A 25,393-nucleotide genomic window follows, 5' to 3' on the forward strand; every position below is an offset into this window, starting at 1 on the left:
AAAAAATTTCGATACACTTGACAAAGTGATATATTTAATGGTATTTGTGTTTATTGGGTTGAGTAACTTTCTATCGGACAAATTGTGGGCTCTTCCTCTGAAATTTACCTGGACAAGTGCCAGGTGAGTTTTTAACCTTTCTTCTCTAGCCCCCAAAGCACTCTATGATTATCATCTTTAAAAAAATCAAAATTACTTGTTCCAAAGCAGCTTATTTTGGAGCATTTGAACTTTTTATACAGGGTAAAGGATTCCAATTTATAAATAGTAGATTAAAGGCTGGCGCCATGGCTCATTAGGCTAATCCTCCGCCTTGCGACGCCGGCACACCGGGTTCTAGTCCCAGTCGAGGCACCGGATTCTGTCCTGGTTGCCCCTCTTCCAGGTCAGCTCTCTGCTGTGGCCAGGGAGTGCAATGGAGGATGGCCCAAGTCCTTGGGCCCTGCACCCACATGGGAGACCAGGATAAGTACCTGGCTCCTGGCTTCAGATCAGTGCAATGCGCCGGCCGCAGCGCGCCAGGCCACAGCGGCCATTGGAGGGTGAACCAACGGCAAAAGGAAGACCTTTCTCTCTCTCTCCCTCTCCCTCTCCCTCTCTCTCTCTCACTGTCCACTCTGCCTGTCAAAAAAAAAAATAGTAGATTAAAGAAGAACCTGGACACTCTGCTTCCACCCTGGGGGTCAGGGGACTACACCTAATGCCAACATATGGTCACACTGGTCAACAGCCTGTGTCAAGAATCCCACAGAGCCATGTAAAGTTTAAGATAAAGTAGAATGGGGCTGGCACTGGTGTAGTAGGCTAAGCATCTGCCTAAGGCACTTGCATCCCATATGGGTGCCAGTTCAAGTCCTGGCTGCTCCTCTTCTGGTCCAGCTCTCTGATTATGGCCTAGGAAAGCAGGAGAAGATGGCCAAGTGCTCAGGTCCCTGCACCCACGTGACAGACCCAGAAGAAGCTCCTGGCTTCAGACTGGCCCAGCTCTGGCCATTGTGGCCATTTGGGAGTGAACCAATGGATGAAAGACCTTTCTCTCTGTCTTTCCCTCTCTCTCTCTGTAACTCTAACTCTCAAACACATTTAAAAAAAAATGATGAAGCAGACATAGGAAAACAATCCCCATCACTCCTTGGGACTTCAGAATGTCATTTCAGCAAAGGCGGAAGGGGTAGAATTGCCTCTTTCTTACACTCTCTTTTCCTGCCCGGGGCTTTTCTGCTGTGTTATTCAGGCAAGTCAGGGTCAGTCAGTTCAGTCCCAGTTCCTTCAGCTGGCCTAACTTTGCCAAGAAAAATCTTCTGAAGCTCCCTTAGGAATATACCTGTTTTTCACAGGCCATTGAAAATTAGCGGGATTGGGTAAGCAAGAAAGAGTAAGAGGATTTTCGACTACTTCTTCAAAGACTTGAGTGCTATTTCTTCGGGGAACATGAAAGCAGATGGGAGCACACAGATGCTCTCCAGCTTTTTGCCTCTGCTCCTGCCCTCTCCGGGTTGGCCACGACTGGTGATGGCTAAATGGGGAGCGTTGAGAGCACTGTGTATGAGCACTTGCCCGCTTACATAATACACGGGCAGGGAATCTGTCCTGACAGCCTCAAAACTGAAGATGACATACGGAATGTGTCTGGGAGAGGCTCCACCTTGATTTTCAATGAGCTTAACCAAGTGAGGTAAATATCAATATCATCAGTCACAATGCATTCTACAACCTCCACCATCCATTAAACTACTGTAGTGACACCGGCTGCCTTTACAGTAAACATTGCATACAACAGAATAAAAGATGGAGAGAAGAGGTAATAGGGAATGGGGGAGGGAGTCATTATTCCAACTCCTTTTTTCTCTCAACCCAAGAACTAGATGAATTCCCTTTGCTCATCCTACAAACACATTAAATAAACAAATAAGTATCTCTGAGCCTTGGCTAAATTAGACCGTGCAGCTGACTCATATCATCACCTGCACAGAGACAGATCCTGTGCTGAACAGGTGGCATCAAGAGATAAGCCTTAGCTCATGACCGTCTGGATCACGCCCATGCAAGTTAACCTCTATGTATAAAAGAGACTCGGGACCCTCTAGTCCTTGACATTTGTCATGGGCAAGAGATTTTTAAAATTTATTTATTTGATTTTGTCTCGAAGAGAAAGAGAGAGAGACAGATTGAGAGAGATTCCTGCTCACTAGTTTACTTCCCAAATGCCTATAATGGCCAGGACTGGGTCAAGCTGAGGCCAGGAGCCAGAAACCCAATCCATGTCTCCCATGTGGGTGGCAAGGACCCAACTACTTCAGCCATCACCTGCTGCCTCCCATGGTACACATAAGCAAGAAGCTAGAATTGGGAGTGAAGCTTGAACCCAAGGTGTCTGTGTCCCAGGTAGCAGCCAAACCAATACACCAAACACCTGCCCCAAAGAACTTCTTAAATATGGAATTTTTACACTGTCCATATCAACAATGACATGTTTAATTTTTATCCATTAGCAGTGGTCTTTATCGCATCTGCATTTAAAAAAAATCATTTATTCACATGAAAGGGAGATAGGAGATAACCCCCATTCAATGGTTTATTCCCCAAATGCCCTCAACAGACAGGGCCAAGGTTTTTTTATTTTGTGGTTTTTGTTTTTGTTTTTGTTTAAGATTTATTTGTTTATTTGAAAGTCAGAGTTGGAGAGAGAGAGGAGAAGCAGAGAAAGATCTTCCATTCGCTGGTTCACTCCTCAAATGGCCACAACAGCCAGAGTTGAGCCAGACCAAAGCCAGAAGGCAGGAGCTTCCTCCTGGTCTCTCAAGCAGGTGCAAGGCCCCGAGCACTTGAGCCATCTTCCACTGCTTTACCAGGTACATTAGCAGGGAGCTGGATCAGAAGTGGAGCTTCTGCACGCAGCAGCTTTACCCACAGAGCCGGCCCCAAAGACTTCTATTTTCTAATTAAGAAATTGTATTAGAAGCATTCAGAATGACAACAAAACAAATGCAACTGTTCACCCATTTATTCCCCTTTATAGAGCAGCACCCAGTTAACAGAACAATTATTTTGTATGAGCAGCATCAGAGACAAAAGACAGAAGACGAAAAAACTGGGGGCAGCATTGTGGTACAGCAGGTTAAGCCACTGTCTGTGAGCCAGCATCCCCTATCGACTCCAGTTCGAGTCCTGGCTGCTCCGCATCTGATCCAGCTCCCTACTAATGTGCCTGGGAAAAGCAGCAGAAGATAGCCCAAGTCTTTGGGCCCCTGCACCGGTGTGAGAGACCCTGAAGAAATTCCTGGCTCCTAGCTTCAGATCAGCTCAGCTCCAACCGTGTACCAGGCAAGGTTAGTGACCACAGAAAATACCAGCAGGACAAGGTATCGAAAAACATTTGGTAGTGTGGTTAGCTGTATGAAAAAAAGAAAAAAAAAAAAGACACTGTACAGTTTAAAAGCACAGTTTAAATTTCTTTATTTTTTTTTAAAGGAGTGAGCTGTACTCACAGGGGTTAAATGTCTACACACGAGGAAAAAGATTACACTAGAACTAGGTTATCTCCTTCACCCTCCTCCTCCTCCTTTTCTTGCTCTTTTCGGCTGCGACAGCTCCCATCTGGATGCTGCAGACTTTCCTTGGCTTGGGCTGCCACCCTCTTTTCCTGTCTGTCCTTTCTCTTAGCAGCCTCCCCCTGGAGCTGCTTGTCCTGGGAGCAGCGCTATTCCACCGCTTTCCCAGGTTCTGGGCATCATCACCAGGGCAGAGGCCCAGATGTTCTCCTGGGATCTGGGGGGGTGGGAAATGCTCAGAAGAGAACAGGAAACTGTGGGAAAGAGGCCTGTTGGGTGTGTTGGGATCTTTTCGTCTGTTTTGCTTCCCCTTTAAGAAGGATACAGGTTTCCGCCTCTCTTTCACCAGGGCCCAGGTCCGCCATCGCCCTGCCTTCATAGTTTCCTTTCTCGTTGGCAGCCGCGGTCGCCCACCCTCGGCGCAGTTTTCTAGGGAACGCTGAGAAGTTGACGGAGGCATCTGGGTGCTTCCTCTGGTGCTCTGCCCCACGTTGCACAAAGAACACCTATGACGGTGTCCTGCCTTCCGGCTCCTAGGCCTGGCCTTCGCCCACGGTCAAGTTTCCTCAGTGAGGCACAGAGCTGCCCAGGGCCCATCTGTCTCACTCGCCTGGCACTGTGTCCGTGGAGCTCTGGGGATACAAGCTTGTACTGAAGACTTCCTGGAGTGACTCAGGTGGTGCTGCAGGTGGTAGGATCTCAGACGTGGCTTGATTCATTGGTTCAGGACATCAGAGGTGAGGTTACCAGGCACAAATCAAGTGAGGCTCTGAGGAAACAGCCAGACACATACAGAATGGCAGACAAGACCTTCCTAGCCTTGGTTCCTCAAAAAAGCTAAGTTTATTGAAACGGGGTGAGGCTGTTGGAGGTTAAGACACAAAAGAAATACGATATTCAAATGTAATGCATGAACCTTGGACGGAATCCTGACTCCAGATATTTTCCCAAAAGCCTATAAAAGGAAGCCATTGTATGGGTAGCAGGCAAAGCCACCACCTGTGACACTAGCATCCCATATGGGCGCCAGTTCTAGTCCCTGCTGCTCCACTTCCAATCTAGCTCTCTGTTATGACCTGGGAAAGCAGCAGAGGATGACCCAGGTCCTTGGGCCCCTCCACCCAAGTGGGAGATCTAGAAGAAGCTCCTGGCTCCTGGCTTCCACCTGGCCCAGCCCCAGCCATTGTAGCCAGTGAACCAGAGGATGGAAGATCTCTCTCTCTATCTATCTCTTTCTCTGCCTCTGTAACTTTGACTTTCAAATAAATAAATAAATAAATCCTTTTTTTCCTTTTGACAGGCAGAGTTAGACAGTGAGAGAGAGAGAGAGAGAGAAAGGTCTTCCTTTTTCCGTTGGTTCACCCCCCAAATGGCCGCTATGGCCGGTGCGCTGCGGCCAGTGTGCCACGCTGAACCGAAGCCAGGAGCCAGGTGCTTCCTCCTGGTCTTCCATGCAGGTGCAGGACCCAAGGACTTGGGCCATCCTTCACTGCACTCCCGGGCCACAGCAGAGAGCTGGCCTGGAAGAGGAGCAACCGGGACTAGAACCGGCGCCCCAACCGGGACTAGAACCCGGGGTGCCGGCACCGCAGGTGGAGGATTAGCCAAGAGAGCCACGGCTGGTCGATTACTGTGATTTTCATTAGCTGTGATAATGGTAATACTGAGGATGTTCTTATTTTTAGGAGGTATGCACCACAGTATTTAAGGAGAATACAATAAGGTCTGCAAATTGCACATCAAAAAATTAATAAGGGGGGGGCGGCGCGGTGGTGCAGCAGGTTGACGCCCTGGCCTGAAGCGCTGCATCCCATATGGGTGCTGGTTTGAGACCTGGCTGCTCCACTTCCAATCCGGCTCTCTGCTATGGCCTGGGAAAGCAGTGGAAGATGGCCTAAATCCTTGGGCCCCTGCACCCGTGTGAGAGATCCAGAGGAAGCTCCTGGCTCCTGGCTGCTGGCTTTGGATCGGCGCAGCTCCAGCTGTTGCAGCTAATTGGGGAGTGAACCAACGGATGGAAGACCTCTCCCCCCTCCCTCTGACTTTCAAATAAATAAATAAATCTTTAAAAAAATTAATGAAGAGAGGAAATAAGACAAAATATTAACAATTGTTAAATCCAGGAGGTTCTTCTATGCTCTTCTTTAAACTTTGAAATTTTCATGATAAAATGTTGGAAGATGGGAGGAGATATGACCTTTATACTGCAAACTAAGAAAGTAGGACATTTCAGTAATTTATTCAGAAAGGTCTTTTGAATGCTTATCATACGTGAGGCACTTATCATATATGAAGCTCTGGATATACATTGGTGAGTAAAACAGTAACAGGCTCTCCTACAGGTGCTGAGCAGTATTACCCAGGGTCTCCTTTTGAGGCTAAAGGATTTGTCCCCCCAGCTTGTTCACTGACAGCCCACTTCAGTGATGTCATGACTGAGGTCATGTTCTTTTATCCACACTCCTCCTAGTGGCAGCCTGCACCAAATGACTGGTCGATGTGTTCCTCACCTCAACAAGGGATGACTCTGAACAGTCACCCCAGCTTCAGAACTCCCTGTGGGATTGGCTGAGGCCTGGTTGTCACTGGGCCACAGCTCACATTCTCTTCCTACCCAATCTTGCTTCCATCCCTCTCTGTCTTTAAGATTTAATTATGTATTTATTTAAAAGGCAGGGTGGGGGAGAGAGAGAAAGAAAGAATTTTCCATCCATTGGTTCACTTCCCAGCCTGGGCTGGGCTAGCCTGAAACCTGGGGCCAGGAACTCTGAGTCTCCCACATGGGTGGCAGGGACCCAAGCGTTTGGACCATCATCTGTCGCTTCACAGGTACATTAACAGAGAGCTGGATCAGAAGTGGCATAGCCAACCGCTTCTAGCCTTTTGGCTAGGATCAAGTGCAGAAGTGGCATAGCACTCCGATTTGCAATACTACGGACATCCCAAATGGCAGCTTAACCCACTGTGCCACACGCCCACCCTTCTCTGTCCCCACTTGGGAGACCTGGATGAAGCTCTTGGTTCCTGGCTTCAACCTGGCCCAACCCTGGATGTTGCAGCTATCTGGGGGAGGGAACCAGCAGATGAAGATCTTTCTATCTCTGTCTCTTCCTCTCTCTGAAACTCTGCCTTTCAAATAAATAAACCAAATCTTAAAAATAAATAAATAAATAGTAAATGTTCCACTACCACCATCAGAAACCATTGTTGAGACTCAGGATAGCGCTGTCCCTTGAAGATACCAGTAGTCACTTGGTGGCAAGTTGACTATATTGGACTCTTTCTACACTGGAAGGGGAAGCCATTCTTTGTGTGGGGAGCAACTCGGACTAGACTAAGTTACTGGAATTAAGACTTATTCTATGCATCTGCTCTCCCACAATATGGCGCTGAGAAGGGAGAAACAGCTTCTACACAGCTGCCTCCAGTTCAACCAATAAACTGTAGGACCTGCTCCTGAATGGAGGAGAGCAGCGTACTCGGCGTGTGGGTAGCAGAGTTGGGATTGGTGGAAGAGGACTATAAAGGAGGAGAGAGACGGCATGCACCAGGAACATCTAAGGGGAACATCTGAGGGAACACCTGTGCAGCCCCCAAGAGAGCCGGCCGGCGGTGTGCCGCTCCCCCGTGGAAGTGGGGAAAGTGGCTAGGGGGAACCGCCCTTCCACGGAGGTGGAAGGAACGGTAGCCAACCCGGGAAGAACCAGCAGCAAACCCGGGAAGGGCCGAGCAGACAAAAGAACAGCGCAGGGTCCTGTGTCGTTCCTCCACGAAGAGGGGGAACGACACTTTGCGACAGAAATAGGCAGATATCCTTTTTATGGGTTTGCCTTCCTGCCTGCAGAATATCAGCCACCGTGGCTATCCAACGACTTTTGTTGTATTTGATCTTCCAACACCACATTGCACATGTTCTCAGACCAAGGAACCTATGTCATAGCAAACAGGATGGAGCAGCAAGCCCATGACCATGGAATACGCTGTACCTGTCAGAGAGTACACCACACAGAAGCTATTGGCACCATGGGCATGGAAGAGCCTGTTGAAAGCTTGGCTGAAGTGCCGGCTTGAAGAGGTCCCCCTGTGAGGATAAAGTGCTCCCCTCTAGCATGCAGCAATGCCCTAAATCAATCACCACTCCAGGCTGGGGTGACCCCAACAAGAGGATGCCCAGGAGCAAGATCCAGGGGAGGAGGCAGCAGTGTCCCCATGCATGATCAATCCCAGGGAACCACTTGGGAATTTTCTGTGTTCATCCTCACAATTGTAGGCCACAGGTTCGAAGCTGTTGGCTCCCCAAGGGGGAACATTTATACCAGGAATGCAGCAACAATCTTCAGTGAATTTTGAGTGACATCACCATCCAGGCACTTCGGTCCACTCATGCTGAGGACCCACAGGAGAGACCAGAATCTTGGATAGGGTATTTGATTCTCATCATCAAGAGGCAGTGGAGGGGCTGGTGCTTTGGCATAGCAGAATCTAAATCTGGCCTGTCCTGCAGTTAGTCTAGTCTACAGTTACTAACAAAGGGTGTGGGAGACGTGAGCCTTCTAGGAACAGGTCCAGGCCATCAGTAGGCCCGTTCCACCAGCCGTAGGGCTGTGTGTGCCAGGATCCCTGCAAGCCGATTCGGTCCAGGAGGTGCGAGTTACAACAAGCAGCCAGTTCCTTGTTAGAGCAAACAGACATTCTGCTTATCACGCGCATCCTTTGCTGCTGTGGTTGCTCCCTGTTATGCTCGTGGTATTTGTGCTACGACACAGGCAAGAAAAATATCATCATGCACGCATTGCAGCTGTTTGGATAGCTAAGGTATAAACTTTTGAGGGGAGAGAAGTATCTAGAAGTTGTATAGAAACAAATCATATAGCCAACTTCAGGACATGGCTTGAACTACACTAAGACAGGTGTGAGGCCTCACCCTAATGGTAGTGGGTGGGTGTGTGGGTGGGGGGAGGGGAGCATATGTGTGTCTGGGTTTCTGTTTTTTATAAAATGAATAAGGCAACAATAAATCATAACAAAGAAACGTAAGCACCATAAGTACATATATATATGTGTATATATATATACACTATAGTTTATACTCTTTTACAGATGAGGAAATTAAGATTTTTGATATGGTGAGTACTGTACATAAAACCACACAGTTAATAAAGGGAAGAATTCAAACTCAAACCAGGTCAGTCTAACTCTAGAAAGCAGATTCTTTATAAATCTCATAGCAATATGACTAACACTCTTTTTTATTTTTATTTTTTTATTTTTATTTTTTTATTTTTTGACAGGCAGAGTGGACAGTGAGAGAGAGAGACAGAGAGAAAGGTCTTCCTTTGCCGTTGTTTCACCCTCCAGTGGCAGCCGTGGTCGGCGCGCTGCGGCCGGCACACCGCGCTGATCCGATGGCAGGAGCCAGGTACTTATCCTGGTCTCCCATGCGGGTGCAGGGCCCAAGTACTCAGGCCATCCTCCACTGCACTCCCTGGCCACAGCAGAGCTGGCCTGGAAGAGGGGCAACCGGGACAGAATCCGGCGCCCTGACCTGGACTAGAACCCGGTGTGCCGGCGCCGCAAGGCAGAGGATTAGCCTAGTGAGCCGCGGCGCCGGCCGACTAACACTCTTTTTATTACAAAATACTTAGGTCTTTCTTAGTTGTGTGAGAGGTATGATGATTTTAGAACTGTAAGCAGTCCAAATTCACAATTTTATTTCAATTTTAAAAAGACTTATTTATTTATTTGAAAGGCAGAGCAGCAGCGAGAGAGAGGGAGGGAGAAAGAGCGAGATCTTTCACCCACTGGTTCACTACCCAAGTGGTCACAACAGTGAGGACTGGGCCAGGCCAAAGCCAGTAGCCCATTCGGGTCTCCGCCGTGGGTGGCAGGAGCCTGAGTACTGGGTCATCTTCTGCTGATTTCCCTGGCTCATTATCGGGCAGCTGGCTGGGAAGTGGAGCAACCAAGACTTGAACCTTCACTCGCAATATGGGATGCTGGCATCAAAGGTGGCAGCTTAACCCTCTGTGCCACAACACTGGCCCCCCCACTCATCATTGTAGAGATGAGGAAATTGAGATCCAGAGGCAGAATATTCTAGTGCAGGTCAAATCATTGCAGTGGAAATAACATTTCCTAAAGAAAACATAACCTTGACAACCTAACAACTTATGTCATCCTTTCAAAAAGTTAACTTCCTAAATAATATGGCTTAATGTAGTTAAATGCAAGAATTTGTTTCTTGAAATTTGATTTCCTTGGTCTTATCTTGAGACCTGGAAGGAAGTACTACACAGAGTAAGCCTGCCACCATGTGGTGGGGCCAGAACCTAGCATCCCTTAAATGGTTCCTTCCCATTTGTTTTGTTGCCTCCAGTTTATTTACCGACCTAATAAGAAATGCATACCTGGGGCCGGCTGCTGCGGCATAGCAGGTAAAGCCACTGCCTGCAGTGCCAGCATCCCATATGGGCACCAGTTCAAGTCCCGGCTGCTCCACTTCCGATCCAGCTCTCTGCTATGGCCTGGGAAAGCAGTAGAGAATGGCCCAAGTCCTTGGGACCCTGCCCCCACGTAGGAGACCCAGAAGAAGCTCTTGGCTTCAGCGTAGCTCTGGCTGTTGCAGCCAACTGGGGAGTGAACCAATGGAAGGAAGACTTCTCTCTTTCTGCCTCTCCTTCTCTCTCCGTGTAACTCTGACTTTCAAATAAATAAATCTTTAAAAAGAAAAAAAAAAAGAAATTAAAAACAAAAGAAAGAAATGCATACCCAGCTTTGGTACACAGTCTATAGGCTTAAGTAGTATATATATAATTTCAAGATTCAGCTCTTCATCCGGGTCTGGAATTACTGCACTGGAGTGACCAAGGTTTACGGTGGGACCAGTCCCATTCATAGAGCAGTACTTTGGTGCTTGTTCTAAGGAAACACACTGAGCAGTGAGTAGGATGTAGCTTTGTCAACTCAAAAGCTAATCAGCAAGCCCAAGAAGAAAGGCAACATTCCCAGTCACTCAAAGAGGTAGCATGAATGACTGTTCAATAATGGACAATCACCCTTGGTAAAGGAAACCAGAACTCAGGACAGACATGGCTCACCATTTCCTAGGGCTTTAACAGTCTATAAGCTTAGTATGTTCAAACACACCAGGCGGACACTGCCCAGCCCTCTCTCTGCATTTATCAAACAAGAATGACACCGGAAGTTGTTTTAGAGGCAATAGATGTAGCAGGTGGCTGGGTGGAACTCTGAGGTTGCTGCTGCTTCTACCCTATGCACCCACTGATGGGGGATGTGGGCAGCAGAGCTCATATCCTGATGCAGTTTTTAAATGTCCTGCCTTGGCTGGCACTGTGGTGTAGTGGGTAAAGTCACTACCTGCGGCACCAGCATCCCATATGGGCTCTGGTTTGTGTCCCTGCTGCTCCACTCCAGATCCAGTTCCCTGCTAATGCACCTGGGAAAAGCAGGGGAAGATGGACCAAGTGCTTGGGCTCCTGCCACCCACATGGGAGACCTGGATTAAGTTCCTGGCTCCTGGCTTTGGCATGGCCTACCCCTGGCTATTGTGGCTAGCTGGAGAGTGAACCAGGGGATGGAAGATCTCTCTCTGTCTCTGCCTATCTCTCTCTGGAAGTCTAACATTTAAATAAACAAATAAATAAATGTCTTGCCTTATCATTGGTCCTATCACTACTTTTTTTCTACTACTGCAAATTCTAAAATATCTGTTTCACATAAGATTAGAAGTCACCTGATAGCACGGGGGTAAGCGATTAAAGGAGGGATAGTTTCTTAATGCTCTAAGATGAAAAATAAACATTATATCATCCTTTTTTGTGGCTGAAGCATTCACAGGTATAAACCCACATATTGTATAAAACATTATTTCCACCTAATTTATATGTGAGCATCTATTTCATCCAGTGACTATACATAAATTGAAAAAAAGAAGTACCAATGGAAACCCAAGCTTCCTTACACTCCAGCTTCCTCACCACCTCTCCCCCCCACCCCCCCGGCTTCCACATCTTCCCATGGGTATGGGCCAAGGTCAAGAACGCCATGTGGGTTGTGGTTTCTAGGAGCCACAAGTACATGCATAAGCTTATATGGTATAATATTCTTTGGGGGATGGTGCAGGACAGTCTCCTAGAATTTCGTGGCCAGCCCATCCAATGTAAAAGTGAAATAAAGGCATTTCAGTGAGTCAACATCTCAACAACAACAACAACAAAAGCTTTCCATGTATCCTAGAAGCTTCTAAAGATATGCTCACCAAAACGACCCAGTGAACCAAGAAAGAGAAAATCTTGGGATCCAGAACCAGAGGATCTAACATGGGTGGAGATTCAGAGTATTTCAAAAGAGGACGCACATCCCATGTGGAGAGCACCTGGTACAAATGGAAGCATCCTGCGCTGACTTCAGAGAGAGGACCGAGGAGAAACCACGCCCTCCGTGGTCCATAGCCCAGACGCGCAGCGAACCCTCTCGTCACCTCATCAAGTATTCTGATTTGCCCACTGAAGACAGTGGAGCTGAGCTTTGTAGTGGAGCATGCAGCCCAGTCCCTTCCCACTGGCCCTGCTCCCGTGGCAGGATCACCACGCAGCCCACACTAAGGGTTCCCGAGTTGCCCAAATTACTTCACGTCTCCCCTGCCTAAGATTTCCACCTCCACGCCAAGGAAGCCGAACCCCGACCAGAGACGCCCACCTCTCAGCTCACCTTCCCCGGGAGCCCTTCTAACAGCAGCACGGTCATTCTTTCCCTTCCCAGTCACGTCTGCATTTGCTGCTCAGTTTTCACTTTTCACATGTGTTTGTAAGAAAACAGTCGCTCACAAAACAATGGACTATCTGAGAATTAAAAATTCTAGGTTGGGGCAAGATCCTGAATCTCACCTCCGTTTCTACACCCATAAATGGGAATAAAAATCTTAGCTCTCAGGGAGGTTGGGAGAGAGAAACGAATTTGGACAGTAATGCAGGACACAGTGCAGCTCTGGAATTCCCGGGAGCGTTGTGGGAAGCGCCGATCTTTTTAGGGATGTGTGGGCGGGAAGCAGGAGCCCCCGCCTCCTGTCTGTCCACGGGACGAAGGAGGGGGGCGCAGACGCAATGGCCGCAGAGACCCCTGCGGACGCCACGGTGCAGCCGCTGGGCGCAGGGCATCGCCTCTCTTTTGGAGTAAAAAGCAAGTTGGTCGGCGCGGTGGGTCAAAAAGAAAAGTGATACATAGTGCAACAAACACCAAAATGCAGATAGTAAAAGGAACTGCTGAGGTAAAAATTTTAGGTAGCAAAGTAATGCAGAAAAAAGCAAAAGTCCTAATAGATGATTTTGTTTAAAACAAAACAAACAAACAAAAAAAGAAAAGTATAATCTCAGCAAAGTTGATATTGTGGCCCTCCACGGCTCTGGAGGAGAGGTGAGTACAGATGCCAATGGTGTTAACCACTGATAGACTGGGATCAAATTCCAGAAGAGGCCATGGGGTGGGAGGAAAAAAAGTGGGAAGATTTATTTACCTCTGAGTCAGGAAAACTTGGACATAGAGCCAGAAGAAATAAGATGGAGGACACGAGCAAATGGACAGCTGGAGGAAGGAAAATTTTAATGTAAGGTGATGACTTGAAAGAAGGTGGGAAACACCTGTTGTACCCAATCCTACCTGTCCATTTGAAGATGCCTTTCACACTTAACCCTGAAGTCAGGAAAAACATTAAAAGCCAACACCAATTCAGTCATAGGCATGGCCAAGTGCTCTACAAGGAATAGATGTCACAGGAGTAGCCCAAGTGGAAATCAGGAAGGCATTGTCATATTTAATGCCTGGATTTCTTCAACCAGTCAGTGGAGGGAAGGAAGGGCCCCAGCATGCTGATCCTTACTCGTGAGTTAGCTCTTCAGGTGCAAACTGAATGTTCTAAGGACTGATAAAAATCTTAGAAGTGTTCTATAGGGGCTGGCACTGAGGCATAGGGGGTAGAGCCGCCGCCTGCAGTGCCGGCATCCCATATGGGCACTTGTTCAGATCCTGGCTGCTCCCCTTCCAATCCAGCTCCCTGCTATAGCCTGGGAAAGCAGTGGAAGAAGACCCAGGTCTTTGGGCCCCTGCACCTACATGGGAGACCCGGAAGAAGCTCCTGGCTCCTGGCTTCAGATCAGTGCAGCTCCGGCCATTGGAGCCAACTGGGGAGTGAACCAGCGGATGGAAGACCTCTCTCTCTCTCTCCGCCTCTCCTCTCTCTGTGTAACTCTGCCTTTCAAATAAACAAATAAATAAATAAATCTTCACAAAAAAAGAGCAACAGTCGCCATCTAGTTTTCTGACTCACCGTGTGGCCTCTCCTGGCACTTGCCTTCCCACCATGACACCATTGCCATGATGCGTATAGTCAGGGATCCTGACCAGAGCCGGTGCCAAGCTGTCTGCACTTTCAGCCTCCAATACTGAAAGCTGAATAAGCCTCTTTTTTTTTTTTTTTTTTAAAGTAAGGTACCCAGTCTTAGGCATTCCAATATAAAACCAGAAACAGATTAATACAAATGTATTGACGTATGCATGCATCATCACATAACATTTTTTTCAAAGTAGAGAATTGAGTGACACCCCCGGCTTGTTGGTGCGCAGGCTACCAGCAACTTGTCTGGGCAACACAGCACAATCTCAAGTGTTGATCTGAATGTCTAACTACTAAGTGACCTTCCAACCTCCTTCTGAATCAACGTGGGGTGTTTGGGGTTTGTTTTTCTTCCTCCTGCCAACTGAAAATACACCCTGCAGCTCGGGAAGTGTGGGTGATTGAACAGCAGCCGCTGCTGAGGCCCTCCCCTGGATATGGAAACAACCGTGGGAGAAAAACACCAAAAACTCGCGGTGCTCAGCTCCTGCGTTGGGGCAGGCCTGGAGCTCATCCCCGTGACTCGTCTAGGCTCCCTGTGATCCTTCCCGCTGGTTTTCGGAGAAAGTCTCAGGCCGCTGTTTCTTTTCCCGCTTTGTGTGGGGGAAACTTCCTGGGAAAACTGAAAAACCAGAAGCTGAAGCTGCTTCGGGGCAAAGCTAACGTTGTCCAGATCGCTCTCACGGGGTTCCAGAAAGTGAATCATCTCCTGCTCTTTCCTCTTCCCGATACACTTCTGTAGAGGCAGATGAACTGCCAGATAACAGCTCTGTTCAGATGGAGAGAGACAGTAAAAACACACAGGCACAGCCACTTTCCCCAGCTCTGCCACAGTCCCTGCTGAGTTATAAGGAAACAGCACTGGGGCACATGTGAGGGGCAGCAGTGGAGACGCTGCCTGGGACGCCCGCTCTTCCATCAGAGTGCCTGGGTTCAAGTCCTAGCTCCGCTCCTCATTCCCACTTTCTGCTCATGTGCACCCTGGGAGGCATAGGTGAGGTAATGCTAAATCAGGCTTAAGGGTAGTGTTCATCATGCTGCTTTTAGAGGTAAAATGTCTATTGTTCAAGTACTTGCCATGATGTGCAAGACCCAGATTGAGTTTTTGGCTTTGGCCTGGCCCAGCCCTGGCATTTAGGGTGTGAACCAAATAAATAAAAAAATAAGTAGAAAAAAATGGCACCACCAATAAAACAGGAAATAGAAACAGCAGGAAAGTTCTGGAAGATGAACAGTGCTGTAAATGTATAACACTCACAACCCACTTAATGTGATAATAACTCAAAGTACAATTTGTAAAGCAAAATAAAGACATTTTAAAAGAGTCTGTAATCTGTTTATATTGTATCCTGTATCTAAATCTGTTACATGATGTCCCATTTTTCATATACAATAAGATTGCTCTCCCCCATTCATATAATATGCAAATCCATTTTGAGCATTTTTAAAATAACTTGATAGACTAAACAGTATTGTGCTTAGCTGCTCAATAAAAATTTCATTAAGTTCTTTATTTTTGATTAAAGATTTATTTATTTGAAAGTCAGAGTTACACAGAATAAGGAGAGGCAGAGAGAGAGAGAGAAAGAGGTCCTTCATCTGATGGTTCACTCCCCAACAGCCGGAGCTGTGCCAAGCCTCCTCTGGGTCTCTCATGCAGGTACAGGGGCCCAAGGACTTCGGCCATCCTCCATTGCTTTCCCAGGCCACAGCAAAGAGCTGGATTGGAAGTGAGTCTCGAACTGCTGCCCATATAGAATGCCGGCGCTTCAGGTCAGGGCGTTAACCCGCCACACCACAGCGCCAGCCCCGAATATCTGCTCTTTAGAGATTACTTATTCCAGGTGCTGGCGCTGTGTTTTAGAAGCTCAAGCCTCTGCCTGCAGTGTCAGCATCCCAAAGGGACACTGGTTCGAATTCTGGCTGCTCCACTTTTTTTTTTTTTTTTTTTTTTTTTTTTGACAGGCAGAGTGGACAGTGAGAGAGAGAGAGAGAGAGAGAAAGGTCTTCCTTTGCCATTGGTTCACCCTCCAATGGCCGCCGTGGCCAGCGCGCTGCGCTAATCCGATGGCAGGAGCCAGGAGCCAGGTGCTTTTCCTGGTCTCCCATGGGGTGCAGGGCCCAAGCACCTGGGCCATCCTCCACTGCACTCCCTGGCCACAGCAGAGAGCTGGCCTGGAAGAGGGGCAACCGGGACAGAATCCGGCGCCCCAACCGGGACTAGAACCCGGTGTGCCGGCGCCGCAAGGCGGAGGATTAGCCTAGTGAGCCGTGGCGCTGGCCGGCTGCTCCACTTCTAATTCAGCTCCCTGTTAATGAGCCTGAGAAGATTGCAGAAGCAGCAAAAGATGGCCCAAGTGCTTAGGCCCCTGCACCCATGTGGGAAGCCCAGAAGAAGCTCCTGGCTCCTGGCTTCAGCCTGGCCCAGCTCCAGCCATTGAGGCCATTTGGGGAGTGAACCAGCAGATGGGAGACCTCTCTGTCTCTTTCTGCCTCTCCTTCTCCCTCTGTATAACTCTGACTTTCAAATAAATAAATAAATCTTTAAAAAAATAATAAACCATTGACATCAGAATTTGTAGTCAACACAATGACCTATTGAAAAATCTTAGCAAGCCCTAAAGAGTCGATTTCTTATGTCCCACAAATCCCCACTGCAGTAAATCAGGCTATGGAAACAACCCAAATGAAGAGAAAACCGTTATTCACAAAATCTCTAACTCGGGACTATTCTTTGCAGACTTGAGAAGTAAATCATACTATTTCCCATTGATGAAATAATTATGAAGCCGATCTGGAGACTGTAGATAGAAGGCAATATAACTTTTTACATAAACTTCAATGAAACAAATCAGACTATGAGAGTGTATGTACACTGTGGTTATAACCATGTGGAACACACCTATAAATTGGCTGTGTTATGACTGGCAAACTGATTGTTAAATAAGTGCAGTAGAACACAGGAAATATGGGAGCTGTGGGTTGCTGAAGAAACTCTGACCAGAAAAGGGAGGAAAGAGGTAGGCATTTAGCATGGTGGGTAAGAGGCTGGTTAAGAGGCCGGCATCCTATATCGGAGTACCTGAGCTCCACTCCCGGCTCCAGCTCCAGACTTCAGCTTCCTGCTAACGCAGACCCTGGCAGGCAGCGGTGGTGCTTCAAGTGATTGGCTCCCTGCCTCCCACCAGAGTGACCTGGACCAAGTTCCTGGCTCCTGACTCCAGCCTGGGCTTCCGGGCGACTCGGGGAGTGAACCAGCACATGGAAGTGCTCTACGTGCTTCTGAAAAAAAATTAAATTTTATAAAAAAGGGAGGAAAGAGGAGAAAAAGTGAAAAAGCTAACCATGTGGCACATGAGGGGCACCGAGGTGACTGGGTGGATTTCAAAATAGTCCAGGCAGAACTGAGAGTGCTGTGGGCAGCAAAGACACAGCTGAGAAGGCAACCAAGCCGGGCCCGTGTGCCCAGGACACACAGCACAGGAGGTGGGAGGGAGCCACCAGGAAGACAGCCAGCGAAGAGCATCGATCCCTGGGACTGAGAGAGCCCCGAGAAGAAGCTTGCCTTGCCTCTGCTGGACAGCTGCTTCTCACAGAACACTTCCTATCCACACCCCCTCTATTATGGAAGCCTTATTTGTGGTCAGAGGACCAGAAAGACATCCTCCAATTTCTGTTCTTCACGGTTCTGTGTTGAGTAACAATCAGCAGTTTTTCACAAAGACTATCACCTAGGAAAAGCATGGAAGGGCTCACAGAGACCACAGATATATGTTTAAAAAGCAAATGGGGAGGCCAGTGCCACGGCTTACTAGGCTAATCCTCCACCTGTGGTGCCAGCACCCCAGGTTCTAGTTCCGGTTGGGGCGCCAGTTCTGTCCCGGTTGCTCCTCTCCAGTCCAGCTCTCTGCTGTGGCCCGGGAGGGCAGTGGAGGATGGCCCAAGTGCTTGGTCTCTGCACCCCATGGGAGACCAGGAGGAAGCACCTGGCTCCTGGCTTAGGATCGGCGCTGCGCACGGGCCGTAGCGGCCATTTGGGGAGTGAACTAACAGAAGAAAGACCTTTCTCTCTGTCTCTCTCTCTCTCACTGTATAACTCTGCCTGTCAAAAAAATAAATAAATAAATAAAAAGGCAAAGGGGGTGGGGGCTGGTGCTGCGGTATAGAGGGTAAAGCTGCCGCCTGCAGTGCTGATATCCTGATATCCCATATGGGCACCGGTTCAAGTCCCGGCAGCTCCACTTCCGATCCAGCTCTCTGCTATGGCCTGGGAAGGCAGTAGAAGATGACCCAAGTCTTTGGGCCCCTGCACCCATGTGGGAGACCCAGAAGGGTCTCCTGGGTCCTGGCTTTGGATTGGCACAGCTCTGGCTGTTGTGGCCATCTGGGGAGTGAATCAGCAAATGGAAGACCTCTCTCTTTCTCTGCCTTTCTGTAATTCTGCCTTTCAAATAAATAGATAAATCTTTTTATTAAAAAAAAAAGTAAATGCAGGCTGGCACTGTGGCACAGCAGGTAGAGCCAACATCTGCAGTGCTGGCATCCCATATGGGTGCTGGTTCATGTCCTGGCTGCTCCACTTCCAATCCAGCTCTCTGCCAATGCACCTGGGAAAGCAGTAGAAGATGGCCAAGTACCTGGGCCCCTGCACCAACGTGGGAGACCTGGAAGAAGCTCCTGACTCCTGATTTTGGACCAGTCCAACTATGGCCACTGTGGCCATTTAGGGAGTGAACCAGTGGATGGAGGCCACTGGGGAGTAAACCAGGCGATGGAAGATCTTTCTCACTGTTTCTCTCTCTGTGTAACTATGCCTTTCAAATAAATAAATGTTTTTTAAAAGCAAATGAAAAATAAAATAAATATATACATATGTTTATATGCTCTTTAAAATATCTTTCCAGTTATTGTCTGCTGTATCCCAGGACTAACTTAGATCTTCATATGTAAAACTCCTGGTCCATCATGGAGTTCTTCCTGGTGGCGGACTTGGGTTTTTTCACATCTGCTCCTTGGTCCACTCCTTTGCTGCCAGCACACGCACTGGCGAGACAGTACTGTGTTCCCCAGGTAGCAGCAGGCTCCACGTGGGAAGGAGACCACCACATGCTGCCCTGCAGAAGCAGGGGGCAAGACAGTGAGCCCGCTGGGGTCTCCCCTCGTCATCCCACCACTTCCACTCCCTTATGGATCAGTTTCTTCCACCCAAAATTGTCGTCCTCTTCTCCCAAAATGGAGCAAGTCACCTCTTTTCTATACACAAATATTTTACAATGTCCATTTTTAGAATCTAGAAAGGAAAACCGTAAATAATAGAATCTACCTGCCTACACAACCACGAAAGAAGTTAAGTATAATGCAGTAACCGTAACAAGAGGAATAAGGAAAAGGAAGATAATTTTTAGTAAGGTATTTTCCCATACATAAGTGCTTGGGCACAGTCTCACTAGTGCAATAGAATCTACTGGAGCACAGCACCTTACCTGCGGGCAGTGCCTCTTGGTAGCAAATGCCATGCTCCTGACCAAAGCACTGCTTTGCTAGGATTTTCTGACAGCTCGCAGGAAAGCACTAAACAAAGCACAAGCTTTCAATTCACACGTAGTTCTTTTTCTATGAAGCATAGTGTATGTGAGAATCAAATGCAAAAAATTAGGTTCTAGAGCCTTTTAAATAACAGACTTTTTAGAAAGCTACATAAATGTCTGGGACATTCAAAAGTTGAACTCAGGGAGTTGGCATTTGGCCTAGCAGTTAAGATAACCATGCCTCACACTGGAGCACTTGGGTTGGACTCCTGGCTCCAGCTCCTGACTCCAGCTTCCTGCCAATGCAGAGGCTGGGAGGCAGCAGTGATGGCTCAATAATTGGGTTCCTGCCACCCACATGGGAGACGGGGATTGCATTCTTGACTTCTGTTTCTGGCCATTGTGGGCATCTGAGGAGTAGATTTGCAAATAGGCTCTCTCTTTCTGTGCTTCTCAGATAAATAAATAAAACTTTTTAGAAGTTGAATTCAACCCAAGAAAAATTCTGTCTTGTACAGAATTAAACTAGGCATTACAGGATATTCAACAGCCCTGAACACCTGGCCACTCAGTATACCCTAATCAGATTTTTTTTTCCAACTTAATATACTTATTATTTTTTGAGGTAAGATATTTTTATTTTACATTATGGCCAAAGATTTAATGGCTCTACTAAATAAAAAGTTCAACAAATAAAAAGTAAAAAGATCACAGCTGGGCAGAAAAATAGGCAAGGGCTATATAGAATAATCAAATGAAAACATGTTCAACTTCACCCACATAAAGTAAATTTTACAATAGTCATAAAAACCATTAAAACTATAGTAGTATTCCTATCAATTTGTTTGACAAATATTTAAAACAAAGTTTGACAAAATACTGTATTTCCAGCAAAACTGATACACACAGGACCAGGGGTGCTCGACTTGCAGAGTCCTCACTAAGAACCGCTGGCCTCAGGACATAAGTCAGCCTGTGTCCCTGCCCACGCTCATCCACATCTGGGGGCTCTCACCCACCAATACATTACACCTGGGGCAACCACGTCAAATTCAGGAAGGCGGCGTAGGGTCGCTGAGTCTCACTGGCACACCCCAGACCAGAAGATAACTTGGACGTGCTCCACCAGCCCCTTGCCCGACTTGATTACTGGGAAGCTGCGGAGGGTAGGCTGCCACTCCTCCCTTCTCTCTCCCAGCGCTGAGAACTCTGGATTGAGAGAAGACTCCCTGAAGAGACAACATTCCTTAAAGTGTGGACCATTGGGCAAAAAGGGAAAACTAACAACAACCACCAAACAAAAAACCAAAAAACTCCCAACCCCCACAAAAAGTACCCCACTCGCTTACAAGGGACTTCATGGGGAAAAAAGCATGGATTTTTTGGCACCACAATAAACATCTTTTTTAAGAAAATCAATGCTGCTGTTTATTGAAGATCGGATTATATGAAAACCCATCACAACAAAAGAACAATCAGTTGAAAGCAGGAGTTAGAACATGCACGAGATTGTTAAACTTGTCCGCCTAGAAGCCCTTGGATTTCTACGTAGACAGCTTCATTGTGATTTTCACAACTTCCACTCCCTTTCACATCAAGCAGCAAAATAAACAGCTTTTAATTCCATTTTTCCAGACTTTTTGAAGCAGCCTCGTACATGCATAGAATATCTCTAGAAAAACATCTAAGAAATTAGTGACGCTGACCATTTCCCTATAAAGGACATGATGGCTGGGGGACAGGGTGGGGATGGCAGGGGACAGGTGAGGGGAGCTTGGGCCTTCCTTTGGTGCCTTTTGAATTTTTTATGGATAGCCTGAAAATACAAATGAATAAAATGTGATCTTTAAAGATATGCAGTCCTTGGAAATAAGTTATTACCTTGGGAATTGCAAGTTGAGAAAATGATAGAGGGGCCGGCACGGTGGCGCAGTAGGTTGATCCTGCGCCTGTGACATTGGTCTGCAGCGCCAGCACCCGATATGGGTGCCGGTTCTAGTCCCGGCTGCTCCTCTTCCAATCCAGCTCTATGCTATGGCCTGGGGAAGCAGTAGAAGACGACCCAAGTCTTTGGGCCCCTGCACTCATGTGTGAGATCCAGAAGAGGCTCCTGGCTCCTGGTTTCGGATGAGCACAGCTCCGGCCGTTGCAGCCATCTGGAGAGTGAACCAGAAGATGGAAGATTTTCTCTCTGTCTCTCCCTCTCACTGTCTATAACTCTATCTCTCAAATAAATAAATAAAGTCTTAAAAAAAAAAAAAAGAAAAGAAAAGAAAGTGAGAGACCAGAGACAGCTGAGGTCATGACAAGACAGAGGGCAATCAGGAAACAGAGGGCTGGACTTGGCCTTTCCCTAGCACTCTCCAGGCAGCACAAAGCCTCACGCTAGAACTCTCCACTCTTGGCCCTACTGTAGAGAGGAGAAGAACGGCACCAGGCTCTGTTCTATCATCATCAACCCACCAAAACCCTCCAAGTTGGGACAGGCATTTTTCTTACTGGTTGGGATGCCTGTGTGCCCTGTCAGAGTGCCTGGGTTTGATACCTGGCTCTCGCTCTTGTCTCCAAGCTTCCTGAGGCTGCAGACCCTTGGAGTCATAAGTGATGGCTCAAGTGATTGGATGCAGGTTACCCGTGTGGGAAACCTGGATTGAGTTCCCAGCTCCTGGCTTTCATCCACCTGCTCGTGCCCATTGTGGGCATTTGGGGAATGAACCAGCTGATTGGATCCCCCCACCCATCTCTCTCTCTTCTCTCCCCCATCCCCCCTTTCAAATGAGTAAATAAACATTTTTAAATGACATCCTTTGGGGCAGGCATTTGGGACAGTGGTTCTTGCCATTCGGGACACTCACATTCCATACTGGAGTTCCTAGTTTGTGTCTCAACTACTCCACATTTACTCTTCACTTTTTTAAGATTTATTTTTTTTTGAAAGGCAGAGTTACAGATAGACATAGATGAGAGAGAGAGAGAGAGAGAGAGAATCTTCCAACCACTGATTCACTCCCCAAATGGCCACAATAGCCAGGGCTGCGCCAGGCTGAAACCAGGAGCCAGGAGCTTCTTCCAGGTCCCCCATGTAGGTGCAGGGGCCCAAGCACTGGGCCATCTTCCGCTGCTTTCTCAGGCACATTAGCAGGGACCTAGATCAGAAGTAGAGCAGCCAGGACACAAACTCCTGCTCATATGGGATGCCGGGGTTGCAAGCAGCTTAACATACTAGTGCCATATCGCTGCTCCCTCCTCCTAACCCCAACTACTCCACTTCTGATTCAACGTCTTGCTAATGCACACTTTGGGAGGCAGTGAATGATGTCTCAAGTACTTGGTTTCCTGTCATGGATGTGGGAGATGCAGATTGAGTTCCAGGCTTCTGGCATTTGCCTGGCCCAGCTCCAGCTGTTGTGGGTATCTGGGAAGTGAACTAGCAGATGGAAGATATCTCTCTATCTCTCTGTCTCCATCTCTTTTTGTCTTTATATCTGTTTTCCTGCCTTTAAAATAAAAAGTAAAAACTAAGAAAAAAAGTGCATAAACTTTTTAAAAGGGGGAAGACATTTAGCAAAGAAGCTAAGTTGTCATTTGGGATTCCTACATCCCATATCAGAGTGCATGGCTCAAGTTCCAGCTCCTCCACTTCTAATCCACCTTCTTGCTAATTTGCACCCTGGGAAGTGGCAAGTAATGGCTCAAGTACCTGGGTCCCTGCCACTCATATGGCAGGCCCAGATTGAGTTCCAGGCTCCAGGCCTTGCCTGGCCCATCCTTGGCTATTGCAGGCATTTGGGGAATGAACCAGGAGATGCAAGATTCTCTTTCTCCACCTTTGAAATAAAATTAAAATAAATGAACAACTTTTTAATATATATGAGGAGGATAGATCTAATGGTAAATGTTCTTACTAAACAATACCCCCCTTCCCCCACCCCCCACACACAGTCACCAACTTTCCATTGTCTCCAAGCAACCTGTTTGGATACATTTTCAAGGTGACATCCTCAGTGCACATGAGAATCCTCTGTGTGTTCCTTCCCCTGCCAGGTGTGCTGGCCAAAAAACGGTCTCAGATCTTAGGCCTAACAGATGCCATCAGCAATGTGGTAAGTAGCACTTCGGTTGATAAATTATTTCGTGTGTGTGTGTGTGTGTGTGAGAGAGAGAGACAGAGAGAGGAGAGAGCGCAATGAGTGAGATCTTCCAAGCCTGACTTCTTGTATGCAAACTGACAAAAGTATACATGAGCTTCCATGCACAGCATTTTCATAATATGAATTTTCCATGAACTTTCAAGAAATGTTTATTTGAAAGGCAGTCAGACAGAGATAGAGACAGAGAGACGTCTCCCATCTTCTCGTTCACTCCCCAGATGCCCACAACAGCCAGGGGTGAGCAACGCTGACTCTGGGAGCCAGGAACTCAATCCAGGTCTCCCACTGGGGTGGGGAGGGGCAGGAACCCAGCAATTTGATCCATCTCCTCGCCCTTTCCCAGATGTGCCATAATTCGAAGCTGGAATTAGAAGCAGAGCTGAGTCTCGACCCAGGCACTCCAAGATGGGATGCCAGTGTCCCAAGCAGAGTCTTAACCACTCACTGTGCCAGACTGGCACACCCCACGAACTTTTTGAAGACCCCTCATTTACATGAATTTCAAAAAAATTGCAAAACAGTAAATGAATCTGTTCATTCTGTTTTCGACCCACAAATTTTTTAGGTGCCCTCATATTTTTAAAAAAATATTTATGTATTTATTTGAAAGGCAGAGAGAGGGAGATTGATTCTTCATCTACTAGTTCATTCTCCAAATGCTTGCAATAGCCAGGGCTGGGCCAGAGTGAAGCTGGGAGCCAGGACTACATCCCAGACTCACAACATAGGTGGCAGGGACGCAAGTACTTGGACATCTGCTGCTGCCTTCCCAGACACATTGGCAGGAAGCTGGATCCAAAGCAGAGTAGATGAGACTCAAACCTGCACTCTGAAATAGGGGGTGTCCCAGGTGGCAGCTAATCCACTGCACACAATGGCTGCCCTCACGTTTCTAAACTCACATGTTGGGTAAGTCCTTATTTCTTGGGGCATTAGGGGCCCAAGACTCTTGTCTCTCCTGATATCTGTAGGCCAGACATGATCCATGTTCCTTATTCCAGGTCTAGAAGCTGCAGTCCCAGACCCACAATAGTGCTGGGCCCACAGGGACCAGCGCCACTTTTTCTAAGCACACTGCCCCCTTTCCTTTTCTTCTCTAATAGGACTAGCCTGGGCACAGGTGCCAGGTAGTAGGCTAAGTGCCCAAGTGCCTTAACTTAATTCATTCTCCCAATAACCTTCCAAGAGCGGTACAATTATCATAGCCATCGGCCCTATTTTATAGAGAGGGACATTGAGGTGCATAGAATTCAGGAACATGCTTGAGGGAATACAGAAGGTATGTAGTGGTGGGCAAGAGCGCCCCCAAGAGGTCCAAAATGAAAGCCCAAGCTGTTACCTTCTGCCTGACTGGGCCTTCCAGGCAACAGCCCCGACAGCGCTGATCACCGGGTGGGGGTGTTGTTGGGGAGTTGGGAGGCTGGGGGCTAGGGAGGTGTCTAATGGACGATAGCGCCCCCCTTGTTGAGTGGAAAGCACACGGTCTCGGTGCCCAGGGCTATGCAGGCTGCAAGGACCTTTGGGTAGGACTTGGGTCACAGTTCCTATTTCCCTGGCTCTCATCTTCTCCACATATACAGGACCTTGGCTCTCAGGAAAGCTCCTGTAAGTCCAGGGGCCCCGGCCCGGCTCATGGCTGCCCTGCGCACAGTGACCATCAAGTCCCTGGAGCCTGCAGCCTCTCTGAGACCACAAAGCTGGCGCCACCTGAAGACCTCCACAGTCGCTCGGGCTGTGCTGTGATCCAGGGGTCTG

This window comes from Oryctolagus cuniculus, chromosome 9 (genome assembly GCF_051225735.1).
Source record: "Oryctolagus cuniculus isolate XC-2025 breed Fujian yellow rabbit chromosome 9, ASM5122573v1, whole genome shotgun sequence".
NCBI lineage: Eukaryota > Metazoa > Chordata > Mammalia > Lagomorpha > Leporidae > Oryctolagus > Oryctolagus cuniculus.